The sequence below is a fragment of the Heliangelus exortis genome, chromosome 10 (assembly GCF_036169615.1).
Source record: "Heliangelus exortis chromosome 10, bHelExo1.hap1, whole genome shotgun sequence".
In the NCBI taxonomy this organism is placed as follows: domain Eukaryota; kingdom Metazoa; phylum Chordata; class Aves; order Apodiformes; family Trochilidae; genus Heliangelus; species Heliangelus exortis.
Genome location: NC_092431.1, coordinates 2,574,309 through 2,595,682, shown reverse-complemented (window position 1 = coordinate 2,595,682; position 21,374 = coordinate 2,574,309). Strand labels below are relative to the sequence as shown.

Genomic DNA, 21,374 nt, shown 5'->3' with positions numbered 1-21,374 from the left:
GGCTCTGAGGTGGGAGAAGGAGAAAGGTAGCAGCACTCTACATCTAGTGACAGAGTGACAGGCACTAACAAGGCACCCAAATGACTTTTCTGGAAACAGATCCTTTGTGCTAATCCTCAAAGGAAAGGCAAAACAAGAGTTTTCACAAAAAAATGGTAAAATTACCCAGGGTTGCTGGGAGTGAAACAGAAGAAGGGAATTGGTAATAGGAAGCCATCAAAACATCAAAGTACTGGGCTGGCTGCCTGCTGGTTTGGGACAGGTTAAGAGCAAAAAAACAGCCCCACTGCTCTGGCCCAGAAGCTTCTTTGGCAGGGACAGGTAAAGGTGGGAAGGGTCTTGGAAAAGAAAATGAAAGACAAAGCTGAGCATCTTCATTCAGAGCATCTCAAAACCTGGGATGTTCCTGCTTCCCATCACCAAGGATGCTGTTCCCAACTCAGGAGCTGCAGTAGCTTCACTGCCTAAGCTCATTTTCCTGCCTGCTGCTTCAAATTAAGATGAAAAAAAGAGACAAAACCAGTGGCCATGAGCAGGCACTCATAGATGGGTCAAAAACATACACTAATTCTCCCCAAAACTCCTCCTGCCTCCTGTATCTTCAGCTCAAGGGACATTTTGAGCCTGATGGGATGGGTCTGCAAATCCCAGATCTCTCTTCCAGTTCTTGTACCCACAATTTCCTCCAGCAAGAAGTTCACAGCTCAGCCTCCCATTGCATGAGGACCATGGCTTTGCTTGGAGCCCATATCCCACTTTTTGCTGGCCACTATTTCTGGTGGTGGCCAAGACACTGGAAAGCTGCTCCCTCATCACCCCATCACTGGCACATAGGATTTTCCAAACCTTCCTCATGTTTTCCTTCAGTATCCAGGCCCACATTCTGCTTTCACATATCTCCTCTTAGCCAATACTCAAATGGGGTTTAAGTGAGCAGGTGAAAATTTGGCCTGAGGACAATTTTTCTCCTCGTGTAAAATTTGGGGTTTTTTTGTTAAAAAGAAAAAAAAGAAAATAATTAATTTTTTTTTTTCCTCAGTTGCTTCAGCATTCAGAAGCAAATTAAAAAGACAATGAAATACAAGGTCTGCCTGCCAAAGTTTCCAGGTGCCTGATGTCACTGGGACACTGAACAAACAGCCCAGGGACACCACCCCCTCCCTGCCTTTGTTCTGCCAACTGGAAACCAGAGGTCACCCTGCACCCAGACACCACCAAGGCCCTGGCCCTCAGGAGGAGGAGATATTCCCTGGAGCAAAATCCTCTTTTCAGCTGACAAAGGATACTGAAGAGGGACCTGGAGTTTGGTTGTTTTTTTTTTTTACAGAGGAATTTTTTCTATGAAAAGGTCTCTGTCCCTGCAAGTGACTCAGAGGCTCAGCAAAGAGCATCAGTGATTCATAACACTGGTTGTTGACCCATGGGGTGCTCAGTCTCTTTCTCACCAGGAAACAGCCTTAAATGACATCAGCAGCATGATTCAGGCAGCAGGACCAGGGACTCCAAGGCTCCCACTCAGGTGCTGGCTCCAGATTTCCCTTCCCCAGCCAGTTTTTGCTCTCCTCTTTCCCTCAGCTTCTTGCTCCCCATTCAAGGACTGGCTTTGGATGCACATCCACGTGGTGCCCAGCCCAGTGGAAACTCTAAACTGGGCTGTAATGCAAACACTGCCCAGGGAACTCAATCAAATGTCAGCATCCAAACCATTTCCCTGAACTTTCCAGAGAAAAAAAAAGAAAAGGTTACCAAAAGGAAATGGAATGGGCCAGACATCAAAGGCAACAGAAAATCTTTCATGGAATTGCTTGCTCACAGACACACGTCCCAGTCCAGCTCCAGTTGGAAACTTCTTATCAGGTCATTAAAAAAAAAAAATCAAAAGAGGAGGTGAGGAAGGTTTCTAACGTGGTCTGAGAGATGGGAAGAGTGCTTTAAAAAAAAGGTCACTCCTCTCTTCTGCATTCAGGCCAAATATTTGAATACCCATCAGTCCTGACATTCCACATTTGTCTGAACCCTGCAGGTAACTTCACCTCAAGTGGAGAAAAGTTGTCTCAAATAAAATAACTGTGATCCTAAACAACCTAAACATAAATCTTCAAAACCAGGGATGACTTTGATGAAACAGGAACACTAAATCCAGCTGTCTTCCTAAATGCAAAAGGTCTTTTCCACCTTTTAGGATTGCTGCTATTCTTCAAGGTTGCTGCTGATACTCCTGCTGCTGGGGCATTACCAACCTGACCTGTAAAGGCACTGAATTAATGGACAGGTTTTTCCTATTCCTCTCCAGAGAAGGAAATTAATCTCAGTAGAATCCATCTCACAACCAAAGCCCAGCCTGTGGACCACAGCCCCCTACAATCCTATCCAAACACTGCCAGGTTTTCTTATCTCCCAGCATCCGTTTTCCCATTCTGCTGCTCAGCCCTATCAGTATTTTTGCAGTTGCACAAAGCAGGGTGATACACAGAAGGAAAATGCAATATAAACACAAAAATAGGTAGAGCTTCCAAGTTTTTCCAGCTTGAAGATCCCCAAAAATGAGGGGAGGCTCAGCCCCCCAGTCCTACCTCTCTTAGTTACCTCCTGCTGAAACTTGCTGGTCCTGGGGGGTGGATGGGAGCAGCTCCCTTTTAGTCCTCTGCTGTGTTTGCACAAGTGGAAAACAGCTCCTATGAAAGAAAAAAAAAAAAAAAAAAACCAACCTTCTGTTTGCCAAGCTGTGTGTAGAGCTTATGAATCACTAAATGGCAGCCACGTGGCAGCAAAAGTAGCAGGAAGTGTCTTGTGTTTGACCTTTATTTATAGCAGCAAGAGCACTTTGCAGCACACAGTCACCATCATCTAATTAACCTTGCTTACCAAAGACATTGGATCAATTGTCTGCAGAAGATGCTTTTCTCCCAAGATATCCCTGGCTGGCTGCACGTGGGCTTTGCTGCTCCATCACAAAATTCTTTTTTCCTGCAGGACACAAGGGAAGGAGCTGGGAGAGAAGTCACCGTTCAGCTCCCATCCTATGATCATCTGAGATCCTGGAGGGAGGTGAATCCTGGGCCTTGTTCCAGCCCTCCTGTGCAGATAACACGTGGGTCTCACTTTTGGTGGTAACTCTTGTAATTCTGACAACCAGGCTGGAGCCTGGATGCCAGAATCCAAAGGGTTTTATCAGCTGCCAGCACACGTCAGATCTTTCCACCTGAGATATTTCTAGTAGCAGGGACACTGCCAGCTCACCTCTTGTCATCAGGGGTGTCCTGATCTTTGGCATCCTCCCTAAATCCCATTCTTGCAGTTGCTCAATGAGAGGAGAAACCCAGGTACACACCAGAATCCCTTGAATCTTCTAGCCTCCAGCTTGAAGCTCCATGCCAAAGAGGCAGATAAGCCTAAAATTTCATTTACAAGCCATGTTTGTGGGGGAGAAGAAGGAAGGAGGCTTCCAAATGTGTGAGCTGGTTACTCCTGGAGCTCCCAGTCCCCCAAGGACCACCTGAATTTTCAAGCAGGAGGCTTCTGCTTAGTTACACCAGGAGTGTTTCACTCAAATAAAACACTGACATCTCCCTTTGCAAAGCTGCAGAACCTCAGAGGGTTTTGGAGGCCAACACAGCATCTGGAGGGCATCTTCCTGGGCAGTTATCACCAAGTCTTTGCTCTTCTGAGGAGCATCTAGAGAGGAAAGAGATAGGACCCAGCCTGACTTACAGATGGGGAAAGCTCCAATGGACCCCACACAGGAGGCAAAAGAGAAAACAGCCCTGAAGCTTTCTTCTTCCAGCCATGGGTTGTTTTCCCTGGCCCCTCAGACTCACCCTGCAAGGACAGAAGGAGAAGGAGAAGAACGAGTGGTTCATTATGCAATAAAATGGATAATGCCAAAGGATTCCATGTGGATTTGGGCCATGTGGTCAGATTCTGGTACAAGTTGACTGCCAGCTTGTAAAAGCTTTGTATTTATGACTCTTCTGCCATGAAATCTGGTGGAAGTTGGCCAAATGCTTCAAGAGAAGTTGAAATATCCAGTTCTCTCCCCATACAGCTCTGCTCACAGAAGTTCTGCTTCCTTAGGAGGCCAACATAAAGCTGACATCCATGGAAACAAGCTCAGAAGAGACAGGGGAGCCAGGAGGAGGGACAGAAAACCAGAGCCTTTAGCCCAGAGTGACAGGTTATTCAAGTCTGGGATGAGGTTGTACCCAAGAGATGGGATGGACAGCGTGACACAGTCATGTTTCCCAACACCTCCCACTCCCAGCCCTGCTTCACACCACAGGGACCCAGTCAAGCTGCTTGGGAATTTTCCAGACAAACATTTCTTTCCCCATCAGAATGTGCAGGTTTGTGGAACACTGAACTTCTCACAAAAAATCCATTGCATGCAGTGACCCTCTGGGGGAGCACAGGCAGGGAGATGTTCCCAATGGAAAAGACAAATTTCCATGGAGAACCTGACTGCAAGTTCATAGAATCCTAGAATGGTTTGGGTTGGAAGGGACCTTAAAATTCATCCATTCCCACCCCCCTGCCATGGGCAGGGACACCTCCCCCCAGCCCAGGGTGCTCCAAGCCCCATCCAACCTTCAACACTGCCAGGGATGGGGCAGCCACAGCTTCTGGGGGCAACCAGGGGCTCAGCACCCTTACAGCAAAAAATTTCCTCCTAAAATCTCATCTCAATCTCCTCTCTTTCATCTTAAAACCATTCCCCTTGTTCCATCACCACATGTTCACCTGATGATGTGAGGGACTCCTTACAACCAACTTGTTCATATTTCCAGGGAACCAGACTTTGTAGCTTTGCAGTCAGGACCCCAGGTTATCCAGACTGAGGACTTGATGACCTCAAGATTTCTCTGAAGTCTCTCTGGTAGCTCCCACTCAAATACAGGAATAAACTTCTCCAGTCGTGGCTCTGGGGCACCTCCTAACAGGTATAATCCCCATTCCCATGATTTCCAGGCTTCTGGAGTGTCCTTTGGGAAGTTTTGCTGCCCCACCAAGGAGCCATCCCAATGGCCTGGGTAGACCTAAATCTGGTGGGACTGCTTGGGGTCATTGCTCCTTCTTTCACCCTCAGAAACCCCTGCAGCCACCATCTGAAACCAGCAGGGTTCTCATCACCCTGCAACAGCAGCTTTAGAGCTGGCAGGAATCACAGCAGCTCCAGCCCTCAGTGCTGGGTGCCAAGGCCCATGCTTGAGTCCAGAAGAACTTTTGGCACGACCTCAGATGAAACTGTTAGGAGATTTCCATCTGGAGAAGGGAAAATACATATTTCTGTAGCCAGGGAGGACAGAAATGAAATTTACCCTTCCAAAAAATTCCTAGTGCTGACTGCACTCATGCTCTGGCAGCCCAGAACCCTACAAACCCATCTTCTAGCCATGCCTGTCTGAGATGTCTGGTCCCCCCAAGCTACATTTCTAACATGTAGATCTTGATCTCAGGGCCAAAAATTATGGAATTATGGTCCCTGCAGAGTCCTTCTCCCCTGCAGAACTCCTGCACCTGGGGAAGGTGTCCCTGTTGGGGTTGGAACCAAGTGTTCTTTAATGACTCTTCCAATACAAACCATTCTTAGGGCTCTGATTTATTGGCCCTGAGGGCTCTGCTGTGCAGAATTGAATTTATTTTTTTTTTTCACTCAGTTATTTCAGGTATTGGCAGATAAAGTGATCAAGGCAGAAAAAAAGAGAGGTTATTCTCAGTTAGAAGACTTCAGTGATGTTACTGGCCATAAAATAATAGTGACATTCCTGAGAAATCTGCAGTCTCAGCTTGCCATTTCTCTCCTGCTTATCATTTCCTTTGCTCTGGGGAACATGTTCAGTAACAGCTGAATTTGACTGCAGACCCCAGGAGGAAGCTGAGCAAAGTCTGTTGAAACAAACAGCAGGCCAGTTATGGACAGACAACCCCTTTCTGTCTGATAACCCCAGCAACCAGACATTCCCAAGGGAGGAAAAGGCCCAGCTCCCTGTTTCCCAAAGAAACAGCAGTTTCTGCCCTGATGTGGAGAGGGGCAGAGGTTTTTTGTGGGCTTGGCAGAGCATTTGGTGCCAACAGGAGGAGATTAAAAGGCAGAGGAATCATCCTGAGGTGTTGCACATGGCCTTGCAGGCTCCTCTCCCACTGGATAAAGAGCTGGTGCCTTCCCTCAGAAGAGAAGATGAAGTGGAATGAAATGAGACAAAGAAGTGGAGCATAAATCCAGGAGAGCCAGGCTTGCTTATTCCACTCCTGGAGGGGACACAATTGCCAAGAAACTTGTACACATCCTCTCTACATCCACCAAAAAAAACCCCATGGTGGCTGGAGAGGGAGTCAGGGACCCTTTCCCTTTCTCCTACTGGGAAGTGCCCTTTCCCAGTGTTGTTGCTCCTCCTATTACAAGAAAACTTAAAAAAAAAACAACACAAAAAACCAAGAAACAAAACCATTCCAGGACAGGCAATTCCCCTGTTTCAACCTTTCTCTGCAAATGAGGGTCCTGTAGGTCAACCATCCACATGGCCAATCACATTTGCTGAGGGTAAGTACTTTCTCAAGGGCTCAGACATTCCCATTTCAGTCTGTAAAACAAAGCTGTGGGCTTTTTCATTACCAAAGGTCAAATAGATCCTTCAAGCCCTTTGAACAAGCTACAAATAATCTAATTAACTCAGGCTATCTCCAGACTGCCAAAGTTACCCTCTCCAGGAAGCAATTTCTGGTCTGCAGGCTAAATGCTGTGAGCTCTTATCTATACTATTTGCCTGGAATAGACTGTACCCACTCAGAACTCTGCTTGCCTTAAGTCCTTTTTGGATCCCTTGATCCTTTTGTGAACAAAATGAAATTATCCTCTTTTTTTTTTTTCCTTTTTTTTCAGCTCAACGACCTTGTGAAGGCTGTGTCACCACCCACCAGAGTGGTGCCCAGGGTTTGTGTTGAGTGCCCTTGGACAAAACCGTGGGCATATGGGCATGGCAGATGGTGCAAGACATGCTGGGATGGTGCTGGAGGAGACCCTGGAGGCTGGCAAAACCCAGGCTTGAAGGTTTTTAGCCATGATGTCCTCCTGCTGAGGCAGCAAGCCATATGGGGTGAAGTCACAAGCTGCCTCTGGCCCCCAACCACAAGTTCCTCAGTCCCAGCACGAGCCAGGGCAGCACTTCAGAATAACCCCAGATTATCCTGGTAGTGCCCATTAGAAGCTGGAAATCACAGCTGGGGGCAGGGGGCTGCTGGTGTCACCCCAGGGACCACTTCCCACCCCCTGGGACAGCCTCAGTTCTTACATCTGCAGGGAGATGGTTCCCCCAAGCTACATTTCTAACCTGGTGGATCTGGATCTCAGGGCCAAAAATTAGGAACTGTGGTCCCTGCAGAGTCCTTCTGCCCTGCACCTGGGGAAGGTGTCCCTGTTCATGGCAGTGGGGTTGGAACAAGGTGTTCTTTAATGCCCCTTCCAACACAAACCCCATCCTGGCTGTCCCAGAGGTCCTGGCAAGGCACCCATGGAGCACAGGGATGCTCTGCACAGCACCCACACCCCACATCCATGTGAAGTGGAGATACAGCTGATCTTTTAGGCAGCTCTTCTGCAAGCCAAACCATCCCCTCCATCAGTTGTCTTCCTACCCCCAAACAAGGCATTTACCTTCTTCTCAGTGCCTTGATCTTCTTGATCTTTTTGTTGTCCTGGTAAATCATTTATTGGGGCAAACTTTCAGAAAACTCCCCCACAAACTGTGCTAAGCAGAGCCTCCCAAAAGTAATATTAGACTCTGTAATACCAGGTGTAGGCCCCTGCCTGAGCATGTGGGAGCCTGAAAGCTTCCCTTCTCTGAAAAAATATTTAGTGAGCTCTTCAGGATGGTGAAGCTGTTCATTTCTCATCTGACCTTGTCTTTATGAATTATATTTCCGTGGCACCTGGTACAAAACCCCAAGTACTACCACATATATCTCACAGTGTGAGATATTGGAGGGCCACATCTTTTATCTTTTGAGTGAGAAAAATGCAGTATAATATATATATATATAAAAATATATAAAATACGTAAAAATATGTAAAATATGTAAAAATATATAAAATATATAGCCCATGCTACTCAAGGTCAGGCTGCTCACACACCAGCTGCAGTGTTTGTCTTGCTTTTTTGTTGAGAAGCCAGTTTCAGCCTGTACAGCACTTCCTCTTCTGAGACATCTGAGGACAAGAGGCTGTGACCTTTGGCTGCTGCTTGGGTTCAGTCCCAGGGGTGAGCCAGCTGAAAGAGAAAAACCCTTTTCCTCCCCCTCTTTGTCCTCATGGACAAACTGAGACCAAAGCAAGAAGCCAACTGGGGGTGAGACACAAGGCTTGGCCACTGAAGGCAAGATTTTCTCCATCAAGACCACAGCTGAAGCAGGGAGGTGGCCCAGCACTAGCCCATCCTCTGAGCCTGGGCAACATTTTGACTCAAAACCTGATTTTCATAAAGCTAAAAGGAAGGAGGCATCTTTGGACTCAAGTGAGAAGAAATTCCAGCACAATGTGGCATTTCTGTCCCACCTGGGCATTGATCCAGGAGCACACCAAAAGTAGAATGAACTTAAGAGATGGTTTAAAACTCTCTATGGAGGCAATTTGCTCCCCCACCTGCAGAAAGCCCCTGGCTAGCAAAAAATCTTTGAGAATTCTGGTAAATTTTGCTAAACTGTAACCAGGTATTCAGATAAAAAAAAATAATGGGACTATCAGGATGAAGGCTAAAAGGAAGGAGGCATCTTTGCACTTAAGAAGAAATTCCAGCACAATGTGGCATTTCTGTCCCACCTGGGCATTGATCCAGGAGCACACCAAAAGCAGAATGAACTTAAGGGATGGTTTAAAACTCTCTGTGGAGGCAATTTGCTCCCCCACCTGCAGAGAGCCCCTGCCTAGCAAAAAATCTTTGAGAATTCTGGTAAATTTTGCTAAACTCTAACCAGGTATTCAGATAAAAAAAAAAAAATGGGACTATCAGAATGGCCATCAAGATCCTTTCAACCCATTGACTTTGGTCCCTACCAAGAGTGATGGCTGGAGAAGGGTGTCAGCAAATAGTTTGAGATGCTTCCCCAAAATATCCACTCAGCTTCCAACAATTTGTGGCTTCCTGTCCCACAGCAAATGGTTTTGGACTTAATTGCCCGTAGTGAATTTTTCTTCCATGAATTTATCTGGTTTCTTGATGAGCCCCCATTGACTTTCAACATCCACAACATCCTGTTGCAAGGAGTTTAATTATACACTGGAAGAACCACCTCCTCTTGTTTGTTCTGGACTTGCAATTTCTGGTTTCATCTGTAATTCTCAGGCAGATAGAGGTGATGAACATGGTGTCCCTGTCCACCCTTCCCATACCATCCCACCCACTGATTTAAAGTCCTGTCAGAACCTTTCTCATGTATTTCCTTCCAGCTTGATGAGTCTTCACCTACTAAGTGAGAAAGCAGCCACCACAGAGTTTTGAGCATCTTGGTGTCCTGAGTCTTCCCAAACTTCACGTTGCCTTCACTTTTGCCTTTTCCATTTCCACTTTTGCCAGGGAATCATCTTTCAGATGCTCTCTAAAAGACACCACAAGGAGTTGAGCCCATTTTCTAGAAGGGTGTGGGTGTCTTCTAAGGGCTCAAAACAAGAGAGGTGCCCAACATGGAATTCCACCAGGTCAAAGCAGCTTGAACTCTAGGAAAACTTTTCTTCTTGCTTCAGTCAGGAGATGGGAGTCAGGACTCAGTGTCTGCAAAGGGTCTTAAGGGCTGCATTTTTGGGAAGGGGAGAAAGAAGCCAATATTTTTGTATTTAGACTCCAGGGATAATGGAGGGGAGATATAGAGATATATATACTAGGTATAAATACTAGAGATCTGGGTTTCTCCAAGGTGAGAATGAAAGCCTGGAGCATGTCTGAGATTTTACAAATGCAAGGAGTAATAGGACAGGGAGGGGGGAAAGTCTCAAACTGAAAGAGGGAGGGTTTAGACCAGATACTGGGAAGAAATTATTTGCTCTAAGAGTGGTGAGAATATGGCCCAGGGTGCCCCCAGAAGCTGTGGCTGCCCCATCCCTGGCAGTGCTGAAGGTTGGATGGGGCTTGGAGCACCCTGGGCTGGTGGGAGGTGTCCCTGCCCATAGCAGGGGGTGGAATTGGATCATTTTCCAACCCAAACCATTCTGGGACTCAGTGGTTCCCAAGAGGAGAGATGGAGAGGAGATCTTGGGGAGAAATTCTTCGCTCTGAGGGTGCTGAGCCCCTGGTTGCCCCCAGAAGCTGTGGCTGCCCCATCCCTGGAATTTTGAAGCCCAGGTTGGATGGGGCTTGGAGCACCCTGGGCTGGTGGGAGGTGTCCCTGGGGGTGGGAATGGATGAGCTTGAAGGCCCCTTCCAACTCAACCCATTCCATGATTCTCCAACCTCTGAGCAGTGGTGTCCTCCCTGAAATTCTCCCAATTCCCTTTCCAGCCCCCAGGTTGCTGAGGAAGCAAGGTCAGAGCAGGGCTGAGCAGACCTCAGAGGTGATTTGCTGGGGAAAGTTTTGTGTCTGCCTGATGTCTGCAAACTCAGCAGGGATCAGATCCAGCCCTGGAGGGTCAGGTTCATCTTACAAACACTGACACAGGAGGAATCTCCAACAGCCTGGGAAGTCCTGCAGGGCACATCCACAGCCTGGGAAGTGTAAAGAGGATTTTGTTGAGCATTTTCTTCCAGACCATCACACCCCTTGCTTGGTTTCTTTGTCATTCTTAGAGGACCTGAAGAGCTGGTCAGAGCAGAGGAACCAGAGTGTGTTCAGGGCTGTACAAACACTGCTATGAACATGGGCAAACCTTGAAGAGGCTCAAACTGAGCTGCAAAATCACCAGCAGATCCTGTTGGAGCCCAGCTGGTGTTGCCTGGCAGTAACAAGGCTGCCTGCTGTGCAAACATCCCTCTGCCTCCCCAGCACCAATGTGTATTTTCTAGGCAGTGTCCCACAGCTTTCTCCCTCTGGGGCAACAGAAATTAATTCCTGTTGATCTCACAGCTCCAGCAAAAGAGATGCATAAATTAAAGACACCTCATTATCCCAGGTTCATTCAAATTCCTGCTCATCCAAAAGCCCATAAGCCCAGGACTCGGTCTGTATGGTCAGAGATCATCAGTAGACACCAAAATGAACAAAAGTGAGTATAGAGAAGAAAAAGAGGCAATGCTGGGTCTTCCCAAACCTCCCATTTGGTAACCATCACAGCATTGTGGTGTTTTAAGAGGACAACTGGGAGAGAAAAAGGGTGTTTCAAAAATTATTCTCCTCACCTGTGCTTGAAGGGACAGTGCAGGAGAAAGAACAGAGGCACACAGAGAGATTTGGGATTGTTTCAGGAGAAGAAAGACCAGAAAGACATTAGAGGACCTGCCAGTGCCTGAAATGGGCACAAAAAAATCTGGGGAGGGGTTTTTGACAAAGGCATCGAGTGATAGGACAAGAGAGGATGGTTTCAGACTGAAAGAGCTGAGATGTAGATATTAAGAAGTTCTTCACTGCGAGGGTGGTGAGACACTGGCCCAGATTCTGTGGCTGCCCCATCCCTGGAAGTGTTCAAGCTCCAGTTGGATGTGTCTTGGAGGTGTCCATGGAATCAGATGATCCTTAACGTCCCTTCCAACCTAAACCATTCTGGGATTCCGTGTCTGAGAGCTGAGGAAGGTGGCTGCAGACACTGGGATCAGGCATTCCATCAGAATTCCATACAGAACATCCATGTAGAGGTGAAGGTACCAGATGCCAAGGGCCACAGCTGAGACCCCAAGCTGTGCAGAGGGGTAGGAAGGACACAGAACCCCCAAGGTTTGGACACAGCCCAATTTTCAGGGGTTGGAATGAGTGTCAGCACGTGGGGACAAACCCACTGTGTCAGCAGCCACAGCAGTGTCCTCAGGCTTCAGGAAAAAACACCAAGAGAGCACAGGAGGAAGAAATTAGCTGTGCTGGGCACAACCCAAAAATCCATGAGGACTTGTCAGACAGGGGCCAAGGTTTTAGTGAAGACATGAGCTGGGTTTTGGCACTGCTTGTGCACAGAAGTGGCAGTCAGAGGAAATGAGAGCCGAGGGAGAGTTGTTTCAGATGGGAAAGATTAAAAAGTGTTTGGGCTGCAAGGAGGAGAACCAGAAGCTGGTGGAAAGGGAAGGAAAAAGAGAGCCAAAGCAGAAGGGAGCATCAGGTGACAGAGTGAGGAGAACAGCAGGGACAGGTCTGGGGCAGGCAGGGGGCTGCTGGAAGGGCACAGAAGAAATGTGGTCTTGTGCCAAAGCCTCCTTGGAGGAGAACAGAGAGCTCCTGTTCAGAGCCAAAAGAGGGGGGAGGATGAAGGAGAAAATCAGCTTTATCACGAGATAGCCCACAGCAGGAGAGCAGAGGAGGGGAAGTGGATGGTGGAAGGCAGCCAAGGCTGCTGGGGATGGACTGGATGAGCTGTGGTGAGCTGCAGAGAGCCAGGCACAGAGGAAAAAATTTATTTTCTCCCTTTTCAGTGACAGTCCATACTATGCCTCAGCTCAGGGCCACTTCCAGCTAAAGAAATCTCCTTCAAGTTATTGCATAAAGTTCAGGACAAGTCCTACCACCTGTCCCTGCAGTGATCTGAGGGATGGGGGGCTCTTTTATTTTCTCTGACAGTCTTGCAGCTTTCAAGCAATAACCCAGAAAGCCACGTTTGCATTGGCATGGACAGTTCATGGTGCAAGGAGATAAAAAATGGGCCTTAAAAAAAACTTACACTGCAGTTCTGAGCCAATGGAAATGTTGCTCTGGTACCCCTGCCTGGAGAGGATCAGGAGACCCATGGTGAGGAACCATGGTGTTACTCATGGTCCTGCCTGGCCAACTCTCTCACACCTTTCTTTTTCTTCCTTCCCAGATGTCCCAACACCTCTGCTCCTTCTCTACCACACGATCTGAAAACTACTACTCAGACAGGCTTCCAAAACCACCTTGTCCTTCAGATCAGAACCCAGCAGGGTTCACATACCCAGAGCCAGAAGTTATTTTACCCCCATCAAGTCCTCCATGAGCTGAGCTTCTCCCCAGGGGACCAGCACCAGCCAGGGCATGGCCACCCTCTAGTGGCCACCACTCCTCTCTTGGGACTCTCCATCTTCCCCATGAACATCCAGGGCTTAATCTTCCTGGGTAAGAAACCCAGGCCCACAAAGAAACCATTGTTGGAAATATTTCTCCTCCCTCCCAGCCCTTTTCAGCAGCACTGGGTGGGCTCCCAGGGTGAGAGTTCATCCACTGAGCATTGAAAATGTAGAGAAAACCAAAGAAATGAGGGTGCCCCCAGCCATCAGCTCCCCCTGACTGCAGCCCAGCAGAATATTTATCCTGGGCAGCTCTTAGAGCCCCAGCATTAAAAAGAGACCAGGTAGAGAACAAATGCTATTTGTAAGGGGGAAAAAAATACAAGTTTTTTTGGGTGCACTTCCCATCTATTTGGGTTATTTTTATTTTTTTTTTTTATGGAACATCTTGACTATCAAACTTTTTTTTCTCTACATAGATCAACCCACCTCTATCCATCTGATGGTTTGTCAAACCAAGTGGGCATCAGCACCCAGGGGGGAGTTTGCTGGGGTGGAAGGCACAATGCAGCTCCTCAGGGAGAAGAACCCATGTCCTTCCTTTCCCCAGAGAGCTCCTGTTCAGAGCCAAAAGAGGGGGGAGGATGAAGGAGAAAATCAGCTTTACCATGAGATAGCCCACAGCAGGAGAGCAGAGGAGGGGAAGTGGATGGTGGATAATGAGCAGATGAAACCACATCACTGAGAACAAGGTTTCTGCCCCTAAAGTCTGTAAGGGCACCTTGGGCATCCCCTAAAACCATACCTGTGGTCACCATGTCCACTTAAAAGCTTCCCCCCATGGTGCTTGTTGTTCCCCAGGACACTCTGAAAGTTGCCCCTTGGGGTGAAATTTTGAGAACTGCTGGGCTGGGATTAAAACTAAATTTGTACCAAATCAACCAGGAAAAGGAATGCAGTTGTTTTTCAACAAAATACCCCACAACGATGCTAAAAACTGAACAGATGCTCCTTGGTGTGAGCAAGCAAAGAACAGGAAAAAACCAAACCAAACCAAACCAACCAACCAAAAAAAAAAAAAAACAGAAGGGAAATAGGGAGTCAGCAGCTCAAGGAGTGACAAATAACTTGGATTTCTTGCATCACAGAGGATCCAGCCCTGTTGCAAAACCCAGCTTGCTCCCTCCCTCACCCACAGCCTCACCAACCATGAGTCAGTGCAGGGGGTGAGAGGAGGCTCTGGACTCATGGAGCCTCCATTCCGTGCTCCTCCTGGAGGCTGGGAGCAAGGAGGAGGAGGGACTGATGGCTTTGGATGCACTGACAACCAAATCCTCTCCAGGTGTCCTTGGGGGGCAGCAGGAAAGCTGCATGAACCACTGGGAAGGGCTCTTCCACACCTGGTGGGTGTTGGAGGGGAGCCTGTCAACCTTGCTCCAAGAGCTAACAGGTAATTGAAACACAACCCAAGCAAGGAAGGTGAAGCAAATATCTCCAGGATTTCCTCAGCTTGAAGCCATTTGTCTTGCCAGCTTCACCTGAAGACCCTTAAATCTTGAGCTGTAGGAGACAGAGACCACCTCCTCTTTGCCCAAACTCTCCAAAGCACCCATGAGGTTCTAGAACACTCTTGTGTCCTCCCATGATCATCTCCCCCAAACCAGCGAGTGACTACCTGGATATTTCTAATGGGAACATCACTCCATGGATCTGCCCAACTTGCTGCCTTCTCTGGACCAAACTCCTCTGGGATGGGGGACACCATATCCAGGGCAGAGCTATTGTGAAGTTTCCCCCCATGTTCTTCATTTCTCTGCAAGAGTTCTTGGCATCTCACCCGTGCCAGAGACAGCTTCACCCTGGACTGAAGGTATCTGAGCAGGAAAGGTGCAGAGAAAAGCCTCAGCAGCAAGGAATGTGCCTCATGAGGATGGGGATGATCAGGTTTGAACCATCCTCCATCCTGCCCCCATAACCTGCAGGAGAAGGGCTCAATGAGCAGGGTTACATCTCCTGCAATGAGACAGACCCAAAGCAACATCTCCAGGACCAAAGGCAGGAGTTTGGAGAGCTACAGACAGTCCAGGGGAGGGCAAGAAAGTGCCTGGCCTGATGGAGGTGCTTGGGGACACGTGTGTGACACCCCCTGGGTGCTTTCCCTGCTGCACAATCTGTGCTGAACATCCACAGATGCTTATTTGTCTGAGAGGAGTGGAAAAGCAAGAGAGGTCAATTCCTGTGTTACTCTTCCTCAGGAAAACCCCTCTGGGTATCAGCTGGCTCTGCAGGGATGCTGTTGTGGCTCTGGTTTTTGCAGACCCTGCCTGTGCCTCTCCAAGCCAACACCACACAAGCCAGAGATAATCAGAGAACCTCAATCTCCCCTCTTGCAGCTCAAACCCATTTCCACTTGTCCCATCCCTCCATGCCCTTGCCTAAAATCCCTCCCCAGCTTTCCTGGAGCCCATTCAGGCACTGGAAGATGCTCTAAGGTCTCCCTGGAGCCTTCTCTCTCCAGCTCTCCCAGCCTGGCTGTGACATTCCCTTGGGGATGTGGCACAGGATCTACAAGGATGGAGACAGAGACACTCAGCCAGCAGATGGAGTGAGGGACAAGCCAGAGAGCAGACCCTGGGGATCTAAAAAGATGTTGGCAACCTGCATTTAAACAACCAGGCCACTCTGTCTTCCCAGTCCAGAGGTGGATTCATCCCACAGAACAACTGGATGAGGAGCAGCTGGGGCCAGGAGAGCATCCAGGGTGCCAATTCAGCAGGTTTCAGGTTTCTGCAAATGCCACCTTCCCTTCCAGACCAGCAAACCTCACCCACAGAAGAAAGGAACGATGACAGCTCTGTTCTCCCACAGCTGTGACAAACAAAAGCTGTGTCAGAGCTCAGCAAGGAGGCAGAGAGTAACAAATTGCCCAAGAAAATGTGAGGAATTTCCTGGCAGAGCCAGCCCTCCTAGCACCAACCCTGCTAACAGACTGGAACTTCAGATCCCTGCATTCTAAGCTAAGCTGGGATTTTAAATCACAAATAAGCAGGGGAGGGCCTGGATGCACTGAACTCCCTGGCTCTCAGGACATCTCTGGATCAGGATTTGGATAAAAAACATCAGCTGCATCACAGAGAAGGACAGAACTGTAGGACTTGCTCTGCTGGATCAATTCATGAAATTTTCAGCATCCCAGTAAGGTGGTGATAAAGTCGAAAGGAAACTGAGGCAGAGCTAAGCTATGCACCCCAAAGAGAGGATCCCAGCAGCCATGCCCCCTAGAAAAGACCTGAAAGGAGGTTGGAGAGAGGTTGGGGTCGGTCTCTTCTTCCAGGAAACAAGTGATAGGACAAGAGGAACATCCTCAAGTTGTACCAGGGGAAGTTTAGGTTGGAGATTGGGAACAATTTCTCCCTGGAAAGGGTTGTCAGGTCCTGACCCAGGCTGCCCAGGGAGTCCCCATCATCCCTGGAGGGATTTCAAATCCCTGGAGATGTGGTGCTGAGGGCCATGGGTTGCTGGGTGGCAGTGTTGGGTTATAGCCTTATTGACCTCCTGGTTTTTATAGCAGTGGGAAGTTTCCAAACCAACAGTTTGGCTCTGGATCAATTTTATCCACATCCCACGACCAAAGGCTCAGATGAAAGCTTTGTGCACCAGCTCCACTCCTGCTGAAATTGATCAAAGGTTGACTTCAGATTGCAAATGGAGCCAAAGCTCAAAGAGAAATTACAGTAGGAAGCTGAACTGACTCCAAGATGTCCTCTCATTCACTTCTCCCCATTTACCACAGGAAAAACAAAAAACAAACAAAGAAGGAATGGGAGGACTGGGATATGCCCGGATTACTCTGCTCTGGAAAACACTTTGCAAAGTTTCCTGCCCACCTACAACCCGTGGCCTTCGTGTTTGTGCTCCTGGCACAGCCCAGTGAAGCAGGGAGCTAAGAAAATATTCCGAGGGCTGGAATGAGCAGCAGCTCATTCTTTGGGCTGTCTTTGGGCTGAAGAGCTGAAGGAACTTGTGTGGGTTTCCTTTTCCAACCCGCCTGAGGAAAGGTTTTGTTGCAACTCTCCAGCAGGCCAGAAGTGTTGGGGAGTCTTGAATCCTGAGCTCTGGGCTTGTTTGTGCTGCTTTCAGTTTGGTTTTTACTCTTTAACTGCTGGAAGCAGCTCTGAGCAGAGAGGATTCCCCCTGATCCCATCCGGAGGAGGTTGGGATCTGTCGTTTGGCTCAGAGACCCAAAAAGCCCCCTCTGAGACCCAAACACCTTCCCACAGAGGATATCATTGCTATGGGAATGGCCCCATAATGAATCCTCTGTCCTGGCCCAGACTCTTGGCAGGGTGCTGAGGCTCCTCTTACACACAGGATTTTTTTTCCAGCCCAAACACAGCCAGAGGAAGAGACAGGAGTGTGAATGGAGCTGCAGTCACTGGAGATCTTACCCTTGCCCAGGGGACCACCTCATCATCCCACAGCTCCTGTTGTCCTCCTCAATTCCCTCAAGCATCCCAGCAGTCATGATGGGAAAGAGATGTTCTGTCCCAGCTAGTCCTGACCCCAACCTGACACCTCATCATCTCAGCCTTGGACCTGCCTGCAGTTTCCCACAGATCCCCCCAGCCTCAATGGTTCTAACTCCCTCTTGCCTTGGAAGGAAGACACAACTGCAGTGGGAGTGGAGCAAGGGTTGGACTTGATGAGCTCTGAGGTCCCTTCCAACCCAGCCAATTCTAGGATTCTAGGATTCCCTCCAGAAAGGTTTGGAGGGAGCTGTTCCTGCTCTGCCTGCCAGAGGTGGCATTTCCTGCACCTAGACCAGTTAAACCCTTGCCTTTCTTCACCCCTCTTGACATGGCATTTCAGCCCTGGTGTCCCACCAGGTCATTGCAGCATTAAAAAAAAAAAAAAAGCTTCTTTCTGGCTCTCTCTTGCAGAACATTTCTCCAGCTGGAAACTCTGGAGTATTTCCCATCCCCCAGGAGATGGGTGCCTGCTCTGAAGCCAAGGTCTGGTGTTCCCACAAGGGATGACTCTGAGCTCTCCCAGCTCTCCCTGGTACCTCCTGGGGAAGCACAGATGCTTCAGACAAAAGGGATGAAAGGATGGAGGCCACCAGGCCCCTTGTGAGGAGCCCCATTTCCAGCCCACTCTTCCCTTCCCAGTTCTGGGGACCTCTGCTCAGCATCCTCCTGGCCAAGAAGGGAGAACTTGGCCACCACCATGGAAGCCTTTAGTGACCTGGTAGCTGAAACCCAGAGTGGAAAAACTTCCACAGTACCTCAGAGAGGTCACACCTGCCCTGGAATCACAATTTGCAACCCAGAACCTGTGTCAAACCCCATTTGAACAGAGCCATCACCACAGCATGGGGAGGGTGCTCCTGCCTCCCCCTCTTCTCCAGCTTCCTTCCCAAGGCAAAGGGGGAAGGGAAGGAAAAAATCTCAGCCCCAGACAGATGCATTTTCACCCATCAGAAAGCAATTTTCCATGATTACAGAGCTTTTTCTGTTCTGGCCTGCAATTGCAAGTTTATTAGTTAAGAGCACACCAGTAACTCTGAATTGTGGCTGCATTAGGAGGAGCACTTAAGCCTCATCATCTTCTGAATAAGACACTTAAGGAAAGCTCCACAGTGGTTATAACCTTGGATGGAGCTCTTTGCCTGTGGCATGACTTCTTGTGCTCCTGCTGGGAATAAGGAGAGGGGGAAGTGGGTGATGGAGCTTCCAGCACAGAAAGCTGCAGCACAGCAACAAATCCCCAACATCTTTTTGGAGGAGGTTGAGGAGATTTTGATCTGTTTCACTGTTTAAAGCCCAAAAAGGGAACCAAGTTGAATCAAATGAAAAGTCCTCTCTGAAAGTGCAGAAATTGGGAAGGAAGGTGTGTGGGGAAATGCAGCCCAGGCAGGAGGTGGCTGGAGGTTTCCATTTAGCAAAACCATCCTTGGAAAATCTCTTTGCCCAAGCACACCCCTCCCCTCCTGGGAGATGGGGCAGCTGGGTTACATCAGGGGCCAGACAGGGGATGTGACCAAGGGGACACCCTTCAGAGGTGGCCTTGCTGCCTAAGTGGGAGTTTTGGCAACCCCTCAGCATCTCCATCAGACCTGGAGAAACCTAAAAGCCCACCAGGAGATGGAGCAGTTCTCATTCCACTGTCAGGGAATTCTTCCAAGCAAAGCCAAGGACAGATTTAGACTCAAATCCTAAAGACCAGAGGGGCATTGACTCAAAGGATATAAACCTGGCAGTCACAGGATGGTTTGGGTTGGAAGGGACCTTCAAGATCACCTCATTCCAACCCTCTGTATGAACAGGGACAACTCCCACCAGCCCAGGGTGCTCCAAGCCCCATCCAGCCTGGATTTCAGCCCTGCCAGGGAATTGAGCAATCTGTCACCAGCTTGCCCAGAGATCATCAGCTCAACCTATCAGTGGCTGATGTATTAAAATTTACCAAGCTCCCTCAGATTTACAACAGAATCAGGGGGCTGAATGTTTTTTTGTTTTCCTTGAGCCACAAATATTTTCCTCAATTGTGGAGCAATCCTCCCCCTCTGTAATTGAAAATACATGATGAAAAAGACCCACAACAGAATAGAGACAAAATCAAAGCAAATTCTGATGACATGAAATGAGGATTACTGCCAACATCTGCTTTCTGGAAAGAAGAGAGAAGAATCTTGACAAGATTTTGTTAGCAAAGGAGAGAGGCATCTTTATCTTGAATGCTTTTTGAAATGAAGGGCAAGGGAAATTCCAGCCTTGAGGAGCACAGGCCACCCTCTCCTTCAGAAGAGGCAAAAATGCCACTTTCTGGGAAACCCAGCAAATTTGGAGCCATGTTCCCAAAGGATTCCCTCCCTGCAGGATCACACCTCTCCTGGGGGGATCCCAAATGTTGTTTCAGCCAGTCCTGGGCAGCTAAATCAGGCAGAAATAAAATCCCCTCCCATGTCTGGAGTTCCTTTCCCTCTAACTGAGCCTGGTGAAGCTCATCCCTAAGGCTGAGCTGATGGCTCCAAGGTTGCCCAACACATGGGATGGGGTTTATTACCAGAGGAGAGGCTGTGCTGATGGATTTCTTGTCCTGCTGGGGTTTGCAGCTTTCAGGCAGCTCCCAGGGAGGACTCTGCAATCCCACCTGGATTTATTTCCAAAGACAAAAGGTCAATGTCCTGGTCACCAGGGAGGATTCAGCCCAGTGACCCTTGCAGGGTGCAATATTCCCAGGCCAAGTTCTGCTCAGCCCCTGAAGTGCTGCTCAGTGAAACAAAACCTTTCCTGCAATCATTTTCCAGCATCCACCAGCTGAGCAGCTCCCTCTGCTGCTCCTTCTTCCAACTTGATCCAAACTTCATTTTTAGAGGTGCAAAGCCACCAGAAGGAACTGATGAGTTTTAGCTCAGCTGAACATTTGGGACTGAGGGGTCAGCTGGATCCCTGCAAGGTGCCTGGTGGCATAAAAAATGCTCTGTGATACCTTCAGATCCTGGGAAAAACCCACCAGAGGTGGAGGTCAGCAGATCCTAAGGCATCTCCAACAGACTTCATGTGAACAGACCTCACATCACCTTCATGGTTTCTTTTCCATCCTTTGGGTTTGGTTTTTTCTTAATAAAAAAGGCCAGGGCTGTACCAAGACCAAATAAATAACTTCACTGCATCATGGAATGCCAGAAAATCAGCTGGAATCTCCCTGCCTGAGGGTCCCTTGCTGTTCACATCCCTTGGTGGCACCAAACCCAGGTCTGGTGAGCAGAAATTTGGGGCAGGAGGTATCAGAGCAGCATTCTGCTCATTTCTTTGGAAGGCTGTGCCTTCCATCTCCATTGGAGTGTAAATCCCAGTGGCTTCCCTTGAGCCAGGACATTTTATCAGCTTGGCCCTTGGAAGGGTGAGGATGCCAGACACCTCCTGAGCTGGCAAAAGATGAGGATCTGCAGCAGAAAGGTGAGAAAAATGCTCTGCTGAGCATCCCCCATGCCCCTGGGAGGAGGAGCCACCATCTGCCACAGGGATGACAACCTGGCACCACTTGTCCCCAAGTCCCCTGAGATGCTCAGGGTGTGGGACACAGCAGCAGCTGAGGGAAACACTCACCTGGGGAAACTGAGGCACGAAGTGGCTGGGAGGTGTCTGTGGGTTTGTAGGAATTCAAACTGGACCAGTGTCCTCCAGGGTTTGCTGTGAGGATGGAGCTGCCACAGAGAAATGTTTCTCCTTCTGCAGGGACTGGCAGCAATGTCACCAAGCTCCTGGCAGTGGGGTGGAGATGGAAAAG

At 48.7% G+C, this 21,374-nt stretch overlaps 1 protein-coding gene and 2 long non-coding RNA genes across 4 annotated transcripts in view; 1 reads left to right on the top strand and 2 right to left on the bottom strand.

Annotated features, from left to right (window-relative positions):
• Positions 1 to 3,388, bottom strand: part of SMOX (spermine oxidase) — a 62,471-nt gene extending 59,083 nt beyond the window's left edge. The window contains exons 1-2 of one of the 2 annotated variants that reach the window (XM_071753177.1): positions 3,332 to 3,388; positions 2,574 to 2,675 (exon numbers count right to left, since the gene is read on the bottom strand). The gene's annotated coding sequence lies outside the window, so the exon portion shown is untranslated. Of the gene's footprint in view, positions 1 to 2,573; positions 2,682 to 3,331 lie in introns of those variants that run through there. The other variant, XM_071753179.1, reaches the window with a different exon arrangement.
• A 5,851-nt stretch (positions 3,389 to 9,239) lies between these two features.
• LOC139800333 (uncharacterized) lies at positions 9,240 to 14,889 on the bottom strand. Its single transcript, XR_011727706.1, has 3 exons — positions 14,758 to 14,889; positions 9,414 to 9,777; positions 9,240 to 9,319 (listed from the first exon to the last, which is right to left on the bottom strand). It is a non-coding gene; the product is annotated as an uncharacterized lncRNA (long non-coding RNA).
• Positions 14,222 to 14,800, top strand: LOC139800334 (uncharacterized). Its single transcript, XR_011727707.1, has 2 exons — positions 14,222 to 14,532; positions 14,615 to 14,800. It is a non-coding gene; the product is annotated as an uncharacterized lncRNA (long non-coding RNA).
• Positions 14,890 to 21,374: the final 6,485 nt, after the last annotated feature.